Below are 23,241 nucleotides of genomic sequence, written 5' to 3'. Positions count from 1 at the left end.
TTATTATTATTATTATTATTATTATAAAGCCCTTGCTCTGAAACAACCATACAAACCAGGTGCTGTTCGGAAATGGCTATCTTTGCTCAGCATCAGGTGCACAGCAGCAAGAAGCTTGGCAGTGAACTATGACCTTATTTTAATGACAAATGTCTAAGAATGCTGCTAATTTACGTTTTTATTTAATTTATACATGTGCAATGAGTGTAAGCCTGCTAACTGTGTGTGGTTCAAATAATAGAATATGTAAACTTAGTTTATGTATAATTAAATAATAATAAATAAAAGCCTGCGTGTAAGGCTTTTATTTTGAGGGGGCGACGTCACAAGCTCAGATTTGGTTGACCATTTAGAGGAAAGTGGGCGTTTCAGGATCGCCTACATGTGTAAAATGAATTTTAAAGTCGTTTAACCATTTTCTTACCTTAAACAAAAAAACGAAAATCCAGCCAAAATCTTGTTTTTTTTTTGTTTTCTCGTGAGCAAAAGAAAAACTAAAAAACGGCCGTTTTCTCCATTACATTCATTCTGTTTGAAAATGGAAAACAAATGAACAAAACGTACACGGACCATACACTGACCGTTTTTGTTTTCTGGTGATTTTATTTTTTGCTATTCAAAATAAAAAATCTAATCATTTTTGAATTTTGTTTTTTTATTTTTCACCACGAAAAAGAAAAATGAGCTGTTTTTTCATTTTCGTTTTAAAATTCAAAAACCAAAATCAAAAAATGGCTCGTTTTTCAATATCCATCTCTAAAATGAAAATCCAATAACCAAAAGATACACTGACGACTATACTACACCTGTCTTATCTGCCTCTGAGCTAACTTACCTTAACTGTCTCTATCAAATGTCCAGTCTGCATCATTCTCTTGGTCACTAAAACCCATCTCATCCTCACTTTCATCTGCAGGAATAGCTTGTTCTGTCCTTTTCTTCTTTCACTTACCATAGAACATGGTGTTGCTCGCCAATACACTGTTCCCTGTATTGATATCTATTCAAAAGTAGTATTGCCATTAAAACTAGATTTTATCCATAATGCAAATGCCATTAACACAAGTAATCAACATTATATTACCAGCATTCATGTTGTTATTGTTACAACTTAAAAGTTCACAGCTGACCTTCTTAGCTAGCTAATCCATTGCAATATTGCATGTTCCACTATTGCACAGTGTTGCCATTTGGCAACACACACATTTGATCGCTTTACAAAAAAATTATTTGATAAAAAAAATTTGTGTTGTGAATGTCATCATATCTTACTGGAGGTGATGTTTTATGAGGAGGTGATTTTTTTGTGGATCTGACATAATTTGATACTTTGTGTAAAGTTGTAGGACATTTAAACTTGCTTTCAGTTGTGTATAATACTAGAAGTGTTTAGCCACTGTTTCCTTGGTTACTATAAGAGCTTGTGTAGCAAACGCGGACGGTTTCGCGTCGTCCGCCTCAGTTTCGGCCCTTGTTTTGACTCTGGATGCGTGTCCAGCTGAATTCAATTAGCTAGTGCTTTGGGGTTGTACCACCGCGGCAGTTCACCGCGGCAGCGGTCGCGGCAGCCTCGTGTGAAGACCGACGAGTGTAAAGACCATCGACTCTACCTGCGCAACTCCACCGAGCAAAGACACCGACAAAGCACTTGAGTACTTTACTTTCTTGTTTTACTTTATCTTTACACTTATTCTTGCTGTCAGTGCACTTTTATTATGTGTTTTCTAATTCCTGTTGTTACTAACACTCGCAAAACACGGGAGGTACGCTGCAGGCGTAATCCTCACAACCTTCGCTCAATACATGTATCTGCTATTTCACAACTCTCTCTCTCCGAGGGCCTCTGGAATTGTCAATCAGCTGTTAACAAGGCACATTTTATTACCTCCATAGCTACATATTCTGACTATAATCTCATGTCTCTAACTGAGACCTGGTTGAGGCCGGAGGACACTGCTACACATGCTACTCTTTCTGCTAATTTCTCTTTTTCCCACACTCCTCGTCAGACAGGGAGAGGGGGTGGGACTGGACTACTAATTTCCAAAGAATGGAAATTTACTCTGATACCCTTCCTGCCAACAATCAGATCCTTTGAATTCCATGCAGTCACCATTATCCACCCCTTCTACATAAATGTGGTTGTCATCTACCGCCCACCAGGTAAATTAGGTCACTTCTTAGATGAACTGGATGTTCTTCTCTCATCTTTTTCTAATATTGACACTCCCTTGTTGGTGCTAGGTGACTTCAACATTTACGTTGACAAACCGCAAGCTGCAGACTTTCAGACTCTGCTTGCCTCTTTTGACCTAAAAAGAGCACCTACCTCTGCTACCCACAAATCAGGTAATCAGCTAGACCTTATTTACACACGACACTGCTTCGCTGATCAAACAATAGTAACTCCACTACAAATATCCGATCATTTCCTTCTGTCCCTCAACATCCACATTACTCCTGAGCCATCACACACTCCAACACTGGTTACCTTTCGCAGAAACCTACGATCTCTCTCACCCAATAGACTATCCACCATTGTTTCAGACTCTCTTCCTCCATCTTGCAAACTCTCTGCACTTGATACGAACAGTGCCACTGATACACTCTGCTCCACACTAGCATCATGTCTAGACCGATTATGTCCTCTTGCATCCAGGCCAGCCCGTGCCAGTCCTCCTGCACCCTGGCTCTCGGATGCTCTCCGTGAGCATCGCTCAAAACTTGGGGCTGCAGAGAGAATTTGGCGGAAAACTAAAAATCCTGCACAGCTCTTAACATACCAAACTCTTCTGTCCTCTTTCTCAGCTGAGGTTACTTCTGCAAAGCAGACGTATTACCGTCTGAAAATCAACAATGCCACTAATCCTCGCCTACTTTTTAAAACATTTTCCTCCCTCTATCCTCCTCCTCCACACGCATCCTCCACACTTACTACTGATGACTTTGCTACATTCTTTTGCACCAAAACTGCAAAAATCAGTGCTCAATTTGCTGCACCTACAACAAACACGCAAGGTACACCACCAACACCACACACACTCACCTCTTTTTCTTAGCTCTCTGAGTCTGAGGTGTCCAAACTCATGCTATCTAGCCATGCAACCACCTGTCCACTCGATCCCATTCCCTCTCATCTCTTGCAAGCCATCTCTCCTGCAGTCATACCAACACTGACTAACATAATTAACACATCTCTTGACTCTGGTTTATTCCCCACTTCATTTAAGCAGGCTAGGGTAACCCCACTGCTAAAGAAACCCAACCTGGACCATACGCTACTTGAAAACTACAGACCAGTATCCCTGCTTCCATTCATGGCCAAGATTCTGGAGAAAGTAATGTTCAATCAAGTCCTGGACTTTCTTACTCAAAACAATCTCATGGACAACAAGCAATCCGGCTTTAAGAAAGGCCACTCAACTGAGACTGCCCTGCTCTCGGTCGTGGAGGATCTCAGACTGGCTAAAGCAGACTCTAAATCATCAGTCCTCATTTTGCTGGACTTGTCAGCTGCTTTTGACACTGTCAACCACCAGATCCTGCTATATACGCTTGAGTCACTGGGCGTTGCGGGCACTGTTATACAATGGTTCAGATCTTACCTCACTGACAGGTCATTCATGGTGTCTTGAAGGGGAGAGGTGTCCAACCTACAGCATCTAAACACTGGGGTACCTCAAGGCTCTGTTCTTTGGCCACTTCTCTTCTCCATCTACACATCATCTCCAGGACCAGTCATCCAGAGACATGGATTCTCCTACCACTGCTATGCTGATGATACCCAGCTATACCTCTCTTTTCATCCTGATGATCCCTCGGTTCCAGCTCGCATCTCAGCCTGCCTGTTGGATATTTCACACTGGATGAAAGATCATCATCTTCAGCTGAACCTCGCAAAAACTGAAATGCTTGTAGTTTCTGCCAACTCGACTCTACACCATAACTTTTCAATCCAGATGAATGGGGCAACTATTACTGCATCCAAAATGGTGAAAAGCCTTGGAGTAACGATTGATGACCAACTAAGCTTCTCTGACCACATTTCTAGAACTGCTCGATCGTGCAGATTCGCACTCTATAACATCAGAAAGATCCGACCCTTCTTATCTGAACATGCAGCTCAACTCCTTGTTCAAGCTCTTGTTCTCTCCAAACTGGATTACTGCAACTCTCTAATAGCTGGGCTTCCAGCTAACTCTATCAAGCCTCTTCAGCTGCTCCAGAATGCAGCAGCACGAGTGGTCTTCAATGAACCTAAACGAGCACATGTCACTCCGCTGCTAGTCCGTTTGCACTGGCTGCCAGTTGCTGCTCGCATCAAATTCAAAGCTCTGATGTTTGCCTACAAAGTGACTTCTGGCCTTGCTCCTTCTTATCTGCGCTCACTTCTGCAGATCTATGTGCCCTCCAGAAACTTGTGTTCTGTGAATGAACGTCGCCTCGTGGTTCCATCCCAAAGGGGGAAGAAATCACTTTCGCGAACGCTCACGCTCACGCTCAATCTGCCCAGTTGGTGGAATGAACTCCCTAACTGCATCAGAACAGCAGAGTCACTCGCTACTTTCAAGAAACGACTAAAAACTCAACTATTTAGTCTCCACTACACTTCCTAATCTGCAATTGCCTCTCTGAATATCACACTAACTGTATCAAAAAAAAAAAAAAAAAAACTAATACTACTAATACTTCCCTTCTTAGACTTTACAGACCTGAAACTTGCCTATACCCCTTATTCATTGTTGCTCTTATTTGTGTAAATTGCTTCCTTGTCCTTATTTGTAAGTCGCTTTGGATAAAAGCGTCTGCTAAATGACTAAATGTAAAATGTAATGTAAAATGTTTTTATTGACGTTTGCATTTGCATTTAGCAACTACTCACAATAAACGCCAGTCTGTCAGAAATAGCACTACAGAAAAACACTGGATGTCATGTGACTTAACCAAGGCACATCATTGGCTTCACTAAGGTCTTCTCTTTCAAACAAAAAAAAAATATGTTGGTCTTAAAGAAATAGTGGCAGGGAAATGAACATAAGTATCATGTTGCCATAAGGTTACACCGTGCAGTAGAGGGCTAGTACTTGTGTGTATTTGCATGTCTAAAATATAAAATAAGCATTAGACAGTTAAAACACTGCATAATTGTGATGATATGATGAGCTAACACTAACTTGTCATGCTTGTCACGCTGGATAACGAGTAAAACACCAGCACCAGGGACAACAACATGGTCCTCACTTCAAATTGAAACATAAGTAGGAATTTGTAGTGATTTACCCTGATCTCTCTTCCTCCTCATCCCTGTCTTTGAGGCGCTGAACTCATTATCAGTGTAAAAAAGTAGAGAGAGACCGTGTTCACTCCACGCTGAACTGAAGTGTTTTTTTTTTTTTTTAAACATTCAAATGTCTCTGTGTCCCGCGACACAACGAATCGATTATGAAATTCGTTGCCAACGCTTTTAGTAATTGATTTTTATTGGTTCTGTTGTTGCAGCCCTACTAAAAATGTTTATGCTTAAATGTTATGCTGTTAGGGCATGGAACGATAACCATTTTTAATGTATAAAACCGCCAAATGGTATATTTAAGGTTGTTTCTCCGTTTTAAGTTTTTTTTTGGACAACAGTATCTCCAGCAGGAAAGATCCAAAAATGCCTTTTTATCTGGCATTTCTGCATATTGTCAGCTATATAAATTGTCACCACGTAGGTCTTCAGCAAAGCCTCAGGACATGCACAAAGGCAAGAAAACAAAGAAAAAAGTACAAATTAATGAAAACAAGTAGGAAAGTATGTCATCTTGCCATCTCATCACTTCAGTTAACAGCAAACGAGGCATTAAGCATTTGCATAAGTTCATTCATTTTCCTTCAGCCCAGTACCTTTAATTATCAGCAGTTGCCACAGCGGATTGAACCACCAACTTATCTAGCATATGTTTTAAACAGCGGATGCCCTTCCAGCTGCAACCCAGTACTGGGAAGCAATAGCATAATTTAAATACAATAATGCAGCCTCACTAATATAAGCGTGAATTATGCGTACTTGCAAGCAAGTCACAAATGTTTTTAATCGAGTGGAAGATGTACATGAGGGAACACAACACAAATAATCTAGAGCGAGTGCATTTGATGATTTGCATTTAAAGCCACAGGCACAAAAAAACTTGGTTTTCCTCTGACCCCCAAAATGAAATATTCTGCAAGGTATATGATCTGATTTTGAGCTGAAACCTCAGACACATTCTGGGAACGCCAAAGACTTATTTTACATTTTGTTAAAAAAATAAAAGGGTTAATTATAGGAACCCTGTAAAGGGATAGTTGACGACAAAATGAAAATAGCCTCACCGTTTACTCTTCCTCGTGTGGTTTTAAACCTTTATGAGTTTCTTGATTCAGCTGAACACAGAAAAAAGATATTGTGAAAAACTCTAGTTTTCTTTGTGTTCCAGAAGAAAGGAAATGTTTAAAACTGCATGATGGAGAGTAAATGGTAATTTTTATCATTTTCATTTTTGGGTGAAACATCCATCTCATGCTTCTCGCTTTGAACCTTCAAACTAAAGTTAACTTTTTTTTCATTTAAAGACCTGATGGTGCTGAAAGAAGAGACTCTTCATCAGAATGAAAAGGAAGAGAAACAGCAGTTTGAGAAACACCAAGTAATAATGACTGATGAAAAACCCACACTGTCTAAAAAGACTTCATCACGTGGAAGACCTCGGAAATCCAAGTCTATGTGTAATTACAGCTGTACACGGTGTAGAAAGAGTTTCAGTAAAAAGTCAAACCTTGATATTCACATGAGAGTTCACACTAAAGAGAAACCTTACACCTGCAAACAGTGTGGAAAGAGGTTTGGTTATATACAAGGCTTTGAAAACCACATGAGCATTCACACTGGAGAGAGGCCGTACACATGCCAACAGTGTGGAAAAAGCTTCTATCATGCAGGAAACTTTGCAGCGCACCAGAGAATTCACACTGGGCAGAGGAAGTATACATGCCAACATTGTGGAAAAAGCTTCTCTAAAACAGGAAACTTGGCAGTGCACATGAGAATTCACACTGGGGAGAAGCCTTACTCTTGCTCTCAGTGTGGAAAGAGTTTTAAGCAAAATGTCACCCTTAAAATCCACATGAGAACACACAATGAAGAAAGAATTTTTACCTGCACACAGTGTTGGAAAAGTATTTCTCAAAAGCACTACCTTGACATCCACATGAGGATCCACACTGGAGAGAAACCTTACACATGCACAGAGTGTGGTAAAAGTTTCCCATATAAAGGCTCACTCAAACACCACATGATAAGTCACAGCGGAGAGAAGCCGTTTGCATGTGCTCAGTGTGGAAAGAGTTTCACAACCAAAGCTAGCCTCATGAACCACATGGATGGTCACACTGGAACCATAGTGTTCACATGTGATCGGTGTGGAAAGACCTTCACACGCAAAGACTCTATGAAGCAACACATGAAGACTCACTCAGGAGAGGATCGTTTAAGATGCAGTGAGTGTGGAAAGGGCTTTAAATGTAAAAGAAGTCTCAGCACTCACCTGAAGCTTCACAATGCAGAGCAAAAATGAGGCCTTGTCCAGCGGAGCTTGGGGCTCTTTCCCAGGACAGCATGTCAAACAAGTGTGAACTCTTGAATACATATCAAGTTACTGATAATGAAACCCTTGGAACGCCTGAAGATTTAAACTCAATAACTGAAGAGGGGTGAGGATGTGCCAGGTTGTGAGAGTTTCTACAGGGCTGCATAAAAAGCTGAATACCTTTATATGTGTTTCAAGTTATTATGAACTGATTATTTTATTTTGTGCAAATTGCACACTTCAAACTAATTTTCGGCTCTGAATATAGAATTAGAAAGATTAGGGAGGAGAAAGTGTTAAGGGAGATGCAGGGAACACTGTCCTACACGCTTAAGCCTGGTTTATAATTGATGCGTCCGCTTGTTTGCTTGAGTGCGTGCAGCAAATGTGATGTCATCGCGGAGTTTGCAGAGGTTTGCTTTGGGTAAACGCGACATAATTTCGGCCGGCGGAGTGTATGTTTTTTTTTTGAGACTCAAGCAAACAGTGCGCGCAGCGCCAGATTATGATTTGAGTTGAATATGAATCACTTTGAGCAACAGTACGCAATGGTGCCGCATTTGAGACTTTGCCTGAAACGTACGCCTGCACAGACATCCTTATGATCCATGATCATAGAGATCACCAGATGACCAATAATTCTTGGCTAGAAATTGCACCAGCCATGGGAAAGAGGACAGCTTTTGTTAAAAGTTTGTAAAAACCTGAAGGATGTTCTTTAAAAGTCAAAGAGGCCATGGCAAAAGTGGAGACCCAGGTACATAATTACAGACAGGCCCGGATTGGCTAATCGGGAGGACCGGGAGAATTCCCGGTGGGCCGATCCTTTTTTTGGCCGCGAGGGCCGGTGTCCCTAGCTCCAGAATCTGTTGCTCTCAGCAGTCACACTTTTTAAAAATAATTTATTTATTTACTTGACCACAGCCTTCTTATTATTTTACCGCAGCTCTGCTCTTTTTATCTATTTTCTCGTAGCCTCGTGAGCAGGATGCAGCCTGCAGGTTATATAGCTTGCAGATGATATAACTAGATAAGTCACCATTCACCGTACAGCTGTTGTGGTACAGTGGTTAGTACGGTTAGATAAAGACGCGGCCAACCTGGGTTTGGTCCTTGTCTGAGTAACAATTTTTTTTTTTTCATTTTTATTGTTAAGACATAATACTGTAAGGGTTGTTGAACATTTGAAGTTCTGAAAGAGCTGTTTTCTCAAAAAAAGACGTGATAGTGTAATTAGAAACTGAATTGGAAATAACCTTATTTTAATATAGTCAGTGGTGAACTGAGGTGGGCCGGTCTGAGGCTTGAAACTCCAGGGCTGAAAAAGAGTCCCACTCCGGCCCTGATTACAGAATATGTTTTTCCATTAGTCGCAGGTTTTACACTGATTTATACGTTACAATTTTAAATTTAAAACAATTTGATATCAAAACTATAATTAAGGAACAAATTATTTTTTTGATAACTGGAAAGGAATAGTTGACCCTATTGGCTTACAATACACTGATGCCCTGTTTTTCTAGGCTTTATTTGTGATCATGGTCAGAAGTGTTGGACCATTATTCCCTTTTTAGCATAAGTATAGGACAGAAACTAGCCAGACAATAATGTGTGAATTGTGGAGTGGGCTAAATCTAAAAAAAAAAACATGTATTTTTTAGTCAGTGTACTTTTTTGCTTTTATTTTTGCCATAATAAAATATATTTGTAGAGCAGCCCATGTTCTTTTGTCATTAATATTTTAATAAACTTCAATGGGTAAAACTGTCTGAGATATGAACAAAAGAAAGTGATGCATCAAAGTTTGATTTAAAAAATCTTGAATGGTTCTAAAAATGCTTATAATAATTCAAATAACTTATAAACACAATAAAAATAATTAGCTTAAAAATCTTGAATGATGGTAATGATATGACGTAGTTCCGGAAATTTTCTACTACTTTGTTTATTTATCTGACTTCATGGTCAGATTCTTTTGGCCGCCCCCTGTCGTTTTAAAGAATATCACAGCAAAGAATGCGGTGAGTATAAAAGCCTTGTCCGCGTCGTGAGGTGTGCGCGCAGTCAGAGGAGGTGTGCGATGTGGTGCCAGGTGAAAGTATAGCTTTAGATTGTGTTTTCGATCATTCACATTGTCGGATTTCACTCGTGTGAACAAACAACCATTTGCCTCAAGTTTTGGGCTTTTGTCTGCAGTTTCACTAAACTTGTTGGAGAATGAAAGTCCGCCTAAACTTGTGCGGTGTAAACTTGCCATAAGGCAATGACTGTGAGCAACTGAAGCAGACTCCCTAAAGCCCTGTTCAGACTACACAATGCCATTTGCCTGTTACGACAGATCAGATTTGTGTCAGATTATGAGATTTTGACTTGATCAAATCTTGATGTGTTGTGGGTAACAAATGAAGACAAGTTTTCTTCATGAAGACAATTAAACTGTCTGTACACGACTGGTTGCCTTTAAATATATGTTCATGTGAAAACTCCCACATTACTACAAATAAATTGTTGTATGGGAAACCCAGTGTCACTATTGTGAATGAGAGCTTAAGTAGTTTGTTGTAATTCCAGTACTCAACAGACTACTGAAGCACTTCATTTATGAATGAAAAATTTTATAAAGCTAAAAAGGTTATTAACCAGGTAATGCTGTGTACAATTTTTCTTAAGTTTTACCAAATTTAACTAGTTTATAGCAAACAAAAAAAGGTTTACATGGATATTGACATGAGGCATTCTGTCATGTACATGAGTATATGCAATTGTAGAAAATATGCTCAGTGTTTTCAGTATAACTTTGCCAAAGTTGACAAAAGTTATCCTCAGTATCAAATATTAATCTCAGAAATTATTTTGATGGATACACATCAGTAATCATTTTAAACTTAAGCTCTTTAATTTTGGGCAGAATTGGGTAAGAAATGTAACTTGTTCTTATTTTTTCTAATTCCTGTGAATTAAAATCTTTAAAAATGAAATGAGGTCTGAGCTGATTAGGATTAAGCTTTTGAATAAAAATATTCCTTAAAAACTTACTACATTTTGGATCTCTAAAACATAAATTGACCAAAAACAGAGATGAAAGAGAAAACATTACAGAATAGTGTGAAAGAATACCTCTGATCAATACTATGATGTTTTTAGGAATAACATTAACAAATCTGTAAAACTCTTTAGAATGACAAAAAAAAAAAAAAAAACATGTTTTAAGCAGAAGTTTTTGGAATTAAGAATGTCACCATGGCTATCCTTCCTATCCAATAAAGAAAAAAAAATCCTAAAATAAAGACTTATTTCGATATAAAATAAAAAGATTGTTTCATAAACAAGTTTTATGAGGACTGAAATTGTGAAAAAAATCTAGTCTCAGCACAATAGGACCTGCTGGTGAAACAAAGACCAAATTTAAGGTTTATTTGGGCTAGAAGTGGGTTATCATTATTTCACTGCTGTCAGAGTCAGGGATAATTCTATACATTATTATTTTGTGTTCTCTAGAATTCTCATGAAACTCGTGAAATTAAAATTCATGCAAAATATTTTTATAAGATCTTATTTCGCTGATTGATTTCTGTTATTTATTTAAAATATTTGCATAATAATAATAGTTTTATAATAATAATAAAACTTTTATTTATTTGTAATATAATTATATTTAAAATGACAACTTTGTGAGCCTTGACCAATGCATTTACCAAGCCGCTGTCAGCAAGACTCACTTTGACACTTCTCTGCAGCATGTGAGCGACACAGTATATATGAACACATGAACTGTCGCTCACATGGGTTAAAGCTGTGAATGAAGACATGCAATCGTTAAAAGAAATTGTAACCTTTACTCTTACCAACCTAACTAAAGGCAAAGAAAAAGGGGGTAAATTGTTTTTTTACAATTGAGAGAGATAGTGATGGTCTGACAAATACAAAACATGGTATTTTGCCAAATGGTACAGCCAGCAAAAAGGTGTGAACTATGACAAGATTTTTTCTCCAACTGCTAACATGACTAGTATAAGAGTGTTAATGCAAAAGCTGTGCAAGAAAATCTGATTGTTCACCATTTATTCATTTTCTTTTCGGCTTAGTCTCTATTAATGTGGGGTCACCACAGCGGAATGAGCCGCCAACTTATCCAGGACATGTTTTACACAGCAAAGGCCCTTCCAGCTGCAACCCATCCCTGGGAAACATCCACTCACACACACAAACACACTCACACTAGAGTCAATTTGAGCTTTTACCCAATTCACCTATACCACATGTCTTTGGACTTGGGGAAACCGGAGCAAACACATGCAAACACATTGAGGACATGCAAACTCCACACAGAAATGCCAACCGACCCAGCCGAGGCTCAAACCAGTGACCTTCTTGCTGTGAGGCGAACATGCTATCCATGGGCCACCGCATTGCCCCTGATTGCTCACCTGATGGATGTAAATGCAGCATATTTATATGCACCAATAGAATGTGACATTTTTTATAGAAACACCAGAAGGTTATAAGTAGGCCCACATAAAATCTGTGTGCACAGAAATCCGCAGAATTTAGCCCATCATTGAGTCTATTTATTTACTTGTATAAATGTGTGTACATTTATTTATTTTTTCAGTTTTTCATTAATTTCAGTAATATTATTAACTAATATGAAAATGTTTATTTAATTTATCTACAATACAGTGTGTAAAGTAATATTTTCTGTCTTTTAGTAGAGATATTATAGAAGAGACTTGTTTTGTTTACCAAACAAGTGGATCTAGATAGATTTGCATTGTAAAAAGCTTTTAATTAAGATACTCCCAAAATAACACCACATAAATCCGCAGTTTTTATTTATTTATTTATTTTTATACAAAATTCTCAGAAGAAATAGCAAAAAAGGTCAAGATTCTGTTTGGCCCTAGTAATGAGGTAAAATCTGAAAGAAAGAGAAACCGGTGTGTAAATTGAAAATAATCACTTTATGGACTCAAGCAGTCAGGCAGGAACTAAAACAAAATGTTGATTACTTGGGTGAAGACATTTTTGCCCCTCGTATTCTTCAGTATATCTTCATTTGCATTCAGCAGAAGAAACTCAAACAGGTTTGGAACTGGTAGAGATGAGTAAATGACAGAATTGTAATTTTTGTGAACTACCCCTTTAATGCTTCTTTAAGGTAAAGTTAAATATGATTCCAGAAGATAAAGAATGACAAGAAACAGACACTAAGAGAAAACAATTCATATATAAAAAACTCAGGAAGTTGTAGAAATAGGAAAGACCCTAATCACAAGGATGAGATTTAGTAATGTGTTCTAGACAGGGCCGGATTAACCATTGGGCCTTATGGGCACAGGCCCAGGGGCCCGTGCGCACTAGGGGCCCCTGCGAGGGGGGAGAAAAAAAAAGACAATTTCGGAGTGTCTTTTTTGGCCAATTGCAAATAGCGCATCTAGTTGGAATAAGCTATTCAGGGTTTACGCCCATCGATGCCTGATTGATAGAGACAAGACAAGTATAAAGCTGCTGTTATCAACAGTCGCAGTGGCGTACCTTGTAAGGCGCCCCGCATCGTCTTTTGACGCGATTAATCATAAACTCGGTTCGAATCCACCAACAGCTGAACTCGTGCTACTTTTTTTCTCCCCTTTACATATCAGATTGGAAATATATTTATTTTTAACAGGAAGGAAACATTTTTTAAAAATAATGCAAATGTGATATAAAGTCACAAGTGTCTCGTGGGTATTTAATAATGTTTAGCCTTATTATTATAGGTGACTCCCTCTCTGCAAAAACTATATTGCTTAGACAACTGTATTTCCTCTGAGCCAAAAAGTCGGGAACACATATTAATATTATTATTATATTTAAATTGCCTTTCTATCTTTAACTAAACAGAATGCTGTAATTGGTCAAGCGCGGAAACGTCAGTTTTGTAATAACCCGCACTAAACTGAGCGGACTTTAGTGTAACGTTATATCTGTCATAGATCAAAAATGAGTGGACAAGTGGATTTAGCAAACGCGAGAGAAAGAGGAGAGGAGGCATCTTTATTGAGGCATTTTCCATACACACCATCTTTAAACAGACCCATGATCAGGAGAATGAGGGTACAGAAGAAGACGTTATGGTAACTTTAAATGAGTAGCTAGCATTAACCAGGCGGAGGGGGCTAACGGCAGCGCAGCGCGGACTGGATTCATTGTGTAAGAGACAGACAGAAAAGGAGAGAGAGAGAGAGGGAGAGAGAGAGAGAAAGGCCTAGAAGAGGAGAGAGACGGGAGAGAAGAGGTATAGTGTCTGTGATTTCGGATACTTTTAGGTTTATAATCAAGTCTTCATCACGAGAAGAGTAGAGAAAATACAGGGAGAGGAGGAGAGAGACAGTAAATCAGTGTTTGTATTATGAAAGACTCAGATTCATAGAACTCAGATTCATAGAACTGGATTGGAGAAGCATTGTGCGTTATATGCCATAGCAATAATATGCTTTATAAGTTTGTAAAGGCAATACATTGAAATACCCTTAAAAAAAAAATTTAAAAAAAAAAAATAAAAATATATATATATATATATATATATATATATATATATATATATATATATATATATATATATATATATATACAGTATGGCCACGTAGGGGGCCTTACAAGACAATGTGCCCAGGGGCCCCTGAGTTCTTAATCCGGGCCTGGTTCTAGACATGCAAGTCGTCATAAAGTGAATTAAAAAGGTTTTTCAAAATTATCTTTAAAATGTTTTGATCAGCTTCAAATACTAAATATGTCTGTGTGTGTGAGAGAGAGCTGATATAGTGTAAAGTGAAAACGAGGGAGAAATTTATCAATAAGTCATGACTCATGACAGTAGCAAAAAAAAAAAAAGCTGAACAAAATGACTTTTATTTTGGCGGGGTGCTGTGACGTCATAAGGCGGCGCCGCTTTTGCGCTTTATTTCAACAGGAGAAAGGTTTGTTTTCAAGCTTTTACACTTATATAAACCGATTGATTACAGTTTAAGGTTTTTTCATCCGATGCTAAATTATGTACCTGCTGTTGACAATATTATTTTAACCCTTTATACAACGTTACTATTTTACATAACTTAGAGGTAAAGTTGGTTTTATATTCACACATTCTGACTTCCACTTAATATAATTTCCTAAAAGTATTATTTGCAAACTCTAAATAGTGAAATCATATTGGCAGCAAATGACTATCAAAGTACAACAGTGTTCACTGTCAAATAAACAGTGTTAATATTGTTTTTAATTCACACTTGCATCGAATATTCAAAGTAACATGGTAAATAATATAGAGACTTCTAAATGAACGAGTGTGTAAATATAAAACTAACTTTATGGTTTATATTACCTATATTGTTTGAATAAAGCAACAGAAAAGTGTGTAATAAGTGTCCTAATGATGAAGGTTTACTTGATTCAATAGCGTAATATCACTCCATTCTAAGTATACATCACTATATATAATAAACGGAGTACTACTTTTAATCAGCTCATTGTTTCTTGCTCGGACTCACTCTTTTACTTGATTTCTTTTTAATTACTCTCATATAAAGAAACTGTTGCAGCAAGTGTTGAAGATAAGTTATTTTTGTTTCTGTTCATTGTTTTATTCATTTTAAACAGGAAGTGTCCGAACACAGAGAAAAACTCCTGCTGAAGCGACTGATCTCCACACTGTTATAAAGATGGCGTTTGTTAAAGAGGAGAGTGAAGATGTGAAGATTGAAGAAACATTCACAGTCAAACAGGAAGATCTGCAGGAACAAACAGGTTGGTTTTCATTCTCAAACACCAACTCAGTCATTTGATCCTCATTCAGATATATTTTAATAATAAGAACACTAAATTAATCCATCTTGTAGCCCTGAATGTGCTGCCTAGTTCTACTAAATGCACATAAGCACTTATTGAAAGATAGTAACAAGTTTCTTTTGTTACTTGTTCTCATGTCTTTTGTCATTCTTTTATGCATTAGTAGTCTCCCATTTTCTCTACCTTCTTAAGGTTATTGCTTTTCTTGTTCTACTGTTTGTAAAGAGTTCTTGAGAGCACAGGCGCTATATAAAATTAATTAAAAATAATAAATTAAAGTTTAACTGAGCTGACGATGTTTGACCTACAGTATTCTCATAGAAGATATCTGCTATTACGGTGATAGTGTTGGCTTAGTAATTTCCATTTGCATGTCATGTTGATCACAATTCCCTTTTTCCCCTCAACTTCTTTATGGGTTTAAACTTGTTTCTAGTAGTTGTTACTAGTTCTTACAGATTTTATCTGAGTTAGAACACACAAGACTCACACATGAACATTTACTCAAAGGAGAAGAACCACCAAAATGCCTTTATTGCAACAGAAACCAAACAGTTAAACATATTCTTGTGGAATGCCCCATTTTTAATGTTATTAGACAACAATATTTATCTGGAGAGACTTTAAAGGAAATATTTTTAAACGTGAATCCATCTAAAGTTGGAGAATTTTTATCAAAAGGAAATCCTAAAAAACGGTTTTAGATTTTTTTCTTATATATTATCATTATTATTATTATTTATATGTTTTACCTTGTACATTATTTATTGCTGTTGATGACTTTTAATTGTTAGAATATTTTTACTTGATCTATTTTCCTTTTGCCATGACATAGCCATAGACGCTGAAATGGCAATAAAATTAAAACTCTCTCTCTCTCTCTCTCTCTGAGTTAGAACTAAATTAATGTTATAAAAACTAATTACCAGGGCTATTGTGTTTAAACAGGGTTTATGCGGGGTTGTAAATTACAAAATCAAAATTTTAGGCCTTAAAGTCTTAAATTTACTGAAATGTTGTATTGTAGGTCTTAAATCTTTTTTAAACAAGTCTTCATTTTCCTTTGTTCATGTTTTGCTGCTCAATCTGGTCAAACCCCATACAATCACCAACAATCCATCTCAATAAAACAGTAAACTTTTTATTCAAAAAGGTCATTTTAACTCTATTTATCATAATGCTTAAATTGTTTTCCTTACAATAACATATGTTTAAACGTGCTCCATGTATTTACTGCTGAGGACAGACTGTTGTGCATATTTTTTTTAAAAAAATTTTTAAAAACTTTTAATGCACTTGTTAATTGTTTTTTTGTTTTTTTAAAGAAAATTTATGTTGGAAAAAGTGAAGTAGAGCTTGCTTGTTTTTACACAATATTTAAGATCTTTTGCTAAGAAATATCTAAAATATTAAATGTTTTTATTATTCATTTATTATTGTATAATTAAATGTATAAAATTATTATTATTTATTTTTTGATAGGGAAAATAAAATCCTTTCTATCTGGGCCATTTGAAAAAATCTTTAGCCCTTTATGAGTCTAAAATTTCATAATGGTCTTAAAAATGTCTTAATGTCTTAAATTTAACTTGGTGAAACCTGCAGAAACTCTGGTTTAAAGTATGTCAGAAAACGTGGATGCCCCCAATATTAAATATGCTAAATGAAATGGACACTAAAATAATTAACTGTTATAAAACATTGTACAGTATTCTAAACTATATGATGTTGCTGTGGGATGACATGAGACAAAACAAACACATTATAGTGGAACAATAACGTTTAGCATTGCACTGACTACAACTGGCCAACAAACTAGTCTAAAAATGACTTTTGCTGTTTAAGAAATGGATTACAGCATGCTGATGATAAGCAAACATTTGAGCGTAAAGTTTGTCAGTATTGACCAAATTCTTCACTTACCAGCAGGCACCGCCATTGAAATCTTTTTGCTTGAGACTTTTTTTTTTAAAAGATGAATTTTTAGATTCTAAAAACCGTGTTATGCTGCTTAGGCATGGGACAGTTTACAAGGTATACCTCGGTTTGAGAAAAGTCAAGGTTTTAAAACCGCCAATATTTTCAGCTGTATTGTTCCTACAGTATATACTTTTTAAAAATGTTTTATTTTAAGTTTTTTAGGACAACAGTATCTCCAGGAGAAAATGTATCCAAATTATGAGGTTTTAAATTGTAAATAAATCTGTATTTTTAAAACAAATGAAGAAAGCAGTTGTCAATTATTCATTTGAATGATTTTGCCAGACATGTTTACTGCTCCAAGATATTGTAAAAGTTTCTCCAATGAAAATATTTTGTTCAAAGGGAAAAAGTACAGTTAAACCATGATATTTTTATTCAAGCTTATCATACCGTCAGAATCTTATACTGGCCCATGCCTAATGCTGCTTGATGTTGCAAAGTCATATTTTCTTATTTTATTGTTTTTTGTATGTATAGTCATGAACACATTTGTTTGTGGAGCAAGTTTATTAATCCTGGTCATTTCTCCAATAGGCAATTGAAGTTCTAAAACAATAGCATATGAGTTCAGGGCCCTGTTTCAGAAAGGAGGTCAAGTGAAAACTCAGAGTATTTTAATCCTGAAATGAGAGAAAGTCTGGGTTATCATTTCAAAATGGCAGGTTTGTCAAACTTGAGAAAGCAGGGTAAGCCAGTTTCTGAAAGAGATCTAACTTTAACTGCGAGTCAGTTACCGTGGTAACTTACTCTGTGAACCTACCTGGTCAGTAGCAGGTTTTATTCTCTAAACTCGTGAGTTTTTGTCAGTCTCCTTTCCTTTTTCTCGCTTAGCCTTACGTTTCCAGCCACCTATTTTTAAGTGCATTTTGGATGGGCTATGAGCATAAAAAAATTGGTTGATGGAAATGTCATGATGCACATAACTTTTGAAATATTGGCATAAAAAACATGTGCATAACTGAGTAGGATAAACTTTTTATTTTATAAGAAAAGATAAAACTTACGTAAACTACGCAAGCACCTTTACTGAACAAATTCCAGTTTGTGCATTAAAAAAGGTTGGTTATAAGAGATTTTATGATGATACAAATGTGTGTGAATGCACAAACCAGCAGGCTGAGCACACTGCAGAGCGTCTAAAATGTTGTTTTGGTCATTCTAAAACACCTGAACCATTTCAGTATTCATGTTATTGTATTATTAATGATCTCCAGAGCATCTGGAGTGTGTCAAGAGTGTCTGTTCTCTGCATCTCATGGCTTCAAACGCCACCACATGTTCATTGTCCTCTGAGGGGAAAGTCATTTATTAAATAAGCAAAAGATTCATGTAACTTCTTCTGCCGTAATAAATTCTATTTTTACTGTTGATACTTGGAACCAGTTAATCAGGATGTGACGATTTTGTTCTCTTTCATTCATTGGATGGAAACGCTGATTTATTTGTGTATTTTTCATACAATATTCCAGTTTTGCAAATAAATTTAGTTCTCATTTTTGGATGGAAACACAGCTATTACCAACATTTCAGTCTCACAAAGAACAGTACGTCACGTATGAGAATGGCTTGGCCTTTAATGAATAATTAGTTTAACATTACAGACCTTCGACAGGGACATGTACTGTATCTATAAAAGCCTTCTCACATTCTTATGTCCATGGAATCGGATTCTTTATGGCTTTAGCCATGTCTTCTAAAGACATTCCTCTCAGACTTCCCTTACATAAATTGGGAACCAACTTCATTGGACCATTTCCCATTATCAAGGTGTTCAGTCTAGTGTTGGTTCAACTCAAATTAAGTCTAAGTTTAAAAACATTCATCCAGTCTTTTTTTCAGGTGTCTAAGATCAAACCCATGATTCTCTCCCCACTGCACCCCATAACCTCTGCTCCTCTGCCTCCCAGACTGGTTGAGGGTGCACTCACATACACAGTGCACTGGCCCCTGCATGTGAGGAGGAGAGGTAGAGAAGTTATCAGTATCAGGTAGACTGGAAAGGTTATGGTCCACAGGAAAGATGTTGGATTCCGGCTCTGGATATTCTGGACCGCTCTCTCATTGATCAGTTTCATTAGTTCCATAGTGAGTCTTAAGGGAATGCCAGGGGCCGTTCTTGAGAGAGGGGGTACTGTCACCGTACCTCACGCTTTTGCTCTCTTCTCCTGTTCTGGGTTACAGATTATCTCATGTCATCTGCTTTTATTTGCAGTCACAGAAGCTCTCGTTTCCCTTTTTTCCTGTTTATACCACATCATTCCCTTCATGTTTGTCAGTATGTTATCGATAATTTGTGTGCATATTATTTTGTTACTCGCCCTGTATTTGTGTCCAGGACCGCTAGTGAGTGAGTGTCTGGTTGTTTTTTCCCATGAAACTTTATCAGCACTCACCCGACCGGGTGTTTACTTTGATTTTTGCTTTTTCCGTTTCTCACTCCTTAATAAACCCTTGTTGTTTTTCTGCATTTGATTCAGTTTTTTTTGTTTTTTGTTTTTTTTACTTATGACACAAGAATTTTCTTTTTCATTTGTGTTTACATGTCTTTAGATTTTGGCATGATGTCTAGCTTTTGAGGCTCTTTTTGTCTACTTCAGACAGGTCCTATTTAGGTAATTTCTTGATTGAGAACGTGTGGTAGTTATCAGGTCTGGGTGTGGCTAGAGAACTTGAACCCGGTGTGATAAATAAAGTTATGTTTAATGGGGAAAAACATTTTCACACAAGTCTGTGTAGTTCAGTGTTTTGTCTTCCTTTTAAGAATAAAATTCTTCATTTAAAAACTGCACAATGCATTTAGTTGTTATCTTTGTCTAATATTTACATTTGTTTGATGATCTGAAACCGTTAAGTGTTAGTATTCTGCATTGCATTCATTACATGCAGATTACTAAACCAGAGAACATTTGTCATCTAAAGGTGCAGGTTTAAGGCTTTATGCAGATGTTATGCAGATATGTCTCATGGCTGTGGGGCAAATATTCTCAGAGATTCAGCTGCTTTTTTTCTGACAGGTTTACCAGTCAGGCACAGAATGAAATAGCATTCCCTATCTGCTTTACAAGTTTTTCAAAAACATGTTGTTTTGTGTGATTACGAATATATACAAATAGAAACTGGCCATTTACAGCTTTCAAATTTATGTCTCATCAATATGACCAAAATGCTCTGGGATTAATCATATGAGTATCCGCTTAAATGTGTATGTGTGTAATGGACACTAGGAGGTTAATATGACAAGATCAATCTAAAAATGATCTGCTGTTTTTACATTTAATGTGCATCAAAATTAAAGTTTTCACTGAGAGTTTTAATGATTTACTAAAAGCTGAACTTTTTTTTATTATTTCAGACCTAGTTAAAGAGTATGAGAGGAGTAAAGAGGAGGAACATCATGTCGAAATTGAAGACAAAACTCATTTAGAGACTGATGATATTTTAAAAATGAGAGACAAGCGTTGTTTTACCTGCAATCAGTGTGGGAAGAGTTTGGCAAACAGAAGCAAACTAAAGATCCACATGAGGATCCACAATAGGGAGAAACTATTCACATGCACTCAGTGTGGGAAGAATTTCGACCAATCATCAAACCTTAATCAACACATGAGGATCCACACTGGAGAGAAACCATTCACATGCACCCAGTGTGGGAAGAGTTTCAGCAACTCAGCAAACCTTAATCAACACATGAGGATTCACACTGGAGAGAAACCATTCACATGTACTCAGTGTGGGAAGAGTTTCAGCCAATCATCATACCTTAATATACACATGAGGATCCACACTGGAGAGAAACCATTCACATGCCCTCAGTGTGGGAAGAGTTTCAGCCAATCACCATACCTTAATCAGCACATGAGGATCCACACTGGAGAGAAACCATTCACATGCAGTCAGTGTGGGAAGAGTTTCAGCCAATCATCATCCCTTAATCTACACATGAGGATACACACTGGAGAGAAACCATTCACATGTACTCAGTGTGGGAAGAGTTTCAGCCAATCATCAAACCTTAATATACACATGAGGAACCACACTGGAGAGAAACCATTCACATGCCTTCAGTGTGGGAAGAGTTTTAGCCGCTCAACATCCCTTAATCAACACATGATGATGCACACTGGAGAGAAAGAGTATATGTGCTTGAAGTGTGAGAAGACTTTTATTACAGCTGCAAAATTGAAACGCCACCAGAGGGTTCACACTGGAGAAAAACCGTACAAGTGTTCACAGTGCAGTAAGAGGTTTGCTCGCTCAGGAACCCTGAAAACACATGAGAGGATTCACACTGGAGAGAAACTGTAGACATGATCAGTGTGTACAAAGTTTCACTTAATCAGGGCAGCTTAAGAAACACATTGGATGGTTTCTGGTAAGGCACCGACACATGTAGCAGCATAGAAAGAGCGCTTCCATACACACTGGTATTAATCCTCCTTTTTACATCATATATAATAACCTAAACCATATTTAAATGACATGGAGGAGGGACAAAAACAAAAAGGCTAGGACAAAACAACCAGTAAATCCTGAAAAAAATGAAATTTACAGACATCAAAGCCTTCCAGAAGAATATTAAATCTGATTTAACCGCCTTCCAAGATTCTCTCACAAAAGATGTGAAAATGGAATTAAGTAACTGTAAACAAGAAGTCAATCAACAACTGGATGACCTTATCACGGACCTAAATGCAACGACAGAAAAGGTCAACGAAGTGGGGCAGCGAGTTGGAGAATTTTGGAGGAGAACATTGCTGAGATGAAAGAAATGCTCAATCAATCCATTCAAATACAAGAAAATTTAAAAGAGAAACTGTGAGATCTAAAAACACACTCCCGTAGAAATAATAATCAGATTTTTGGAATCCCGGAAGGAAGCATTCTAAATGAAAAGGGAATTAAGTTCTAAACACCACCGCCGGCAAAACTTAAAATCTTTTTGGTAAACGGGCAGATCATGTACAATTCAATGACGGAGGCATCAAGAGATCTGAAAGAAAAAGGACTGATAAACAGCGAATAAGAAACTATTATAGGAATCCCTGGGAAAGAGAAACAAAGACCTTGGCAAAAGGTTGGAGTGACATGGAAGAAAAGTATGGAAAAACATCAAGCGAAGATCCGGGAAAAACTGTGAATTTTAAAGGGACAACACTAGCTTTGTTTGAAAGGGTAAAACCTGACAAATCCTGACAAAAAACTCTAAGAGACTGGTAAATCTTCTTGACTTGATTCACCGATAATGGACCAAGGTTATAATAGTTTTGGATTTTTCATTAGTTTTAGTTTCTATTTCGTTTTGACTTTTTATTTTAATTTTTTTATAATGTATTTATTAATTTTTAAGCAAAACAGATACAACAACAAACAAGTGAACAGAACCTGGGGAGAAAGAAAAGAAAGAAAAAAAAAGGGGGGGGGGGCATTCATTAAAGTAGCGATATTGCATCCTTGTTAAATCAATCCTCTGATGATTATGGAGGTTTTGTTTAAACCCATATGTAACAAAAATGGATCCCACCTCTCATGAAATAAAACATCTTTGCCATGTAGGACACAAGTTAAGTAGTTAAGTAGGCAAACAGAAGGGGTGAGAGAGGGCAACCTTGTCTTGTTCCTTTCTCAATTTTGAACATAGAGGATCTACAGCCATTAGTGAGTACAGCACTAAAAGGCTCATTATACAATATTTGTACCCACTTAATAAATTGTTCACCAAGACCAAATTTATGTAACGTATGGAATAAAAAGGGCCATTTGATGCGATCAAACGCCTTTTCCGCATCTAATGAGATCACAAGACCTTCTACTGATTGTTGTTTAG

General features: G+C 37.0%; 1 long non-coding RNA gene across 10 annotated transcripts in view; it reads left to right on the top strand.

The window, feature by feature from the left end:
- Window positions 1-22,977, top strand: part of LOC799039 (uncharacterized) — a 118,482-nt gene extending 95,505 nt beyond the window's left edge. For 4 of the 10 annotated variants that reach the window (XR_012402198.1, XR_012402196.1, XR_012402197.1 and 1 more), the window contains exons 3-4: window positions 15,246-15,392; window positions 20,770-22,977. This is a non-coding gene — a long non-coding RNA (uncharacterized lncRNA). Of the gene's footprint in view, window positions 1-670; window positions 2,350-6,458; window positions 6,500-6,594; window positions 9,323-14,445; window positions 14,567-15,245; window positions 15,393-20,769 lie in introns of those variants that run through there. The other 6 variants (XR_012402199.1, XR_012402195.1, XR_011010891.2 and 3 more) reach the window with 6 other exon arrangements.
- Window positions 22,978-23,241: the final 264 nt, after the last annotated feature.

This window comes from Danio rerio, chromosome 4 (genome assembly GCF_049306965.1).
Source record: "Danio rerio strain Tuebingen ecotype United States chromosome 4, GRCz12tu, whole genome shotgun sequence".
Taxonomy (NCBI): domain Eukaryota; kingdom Metazoa; phylum Chordata; class Actinopteri; order Cypriniformes; family Danionidae; genus Danio; species Danio rerio.
The sequence above is the reverse complement of the archived record's forward strand: the minus strand, read 5'-3'. Positions and strand labels throughout refer to the sequence as shown.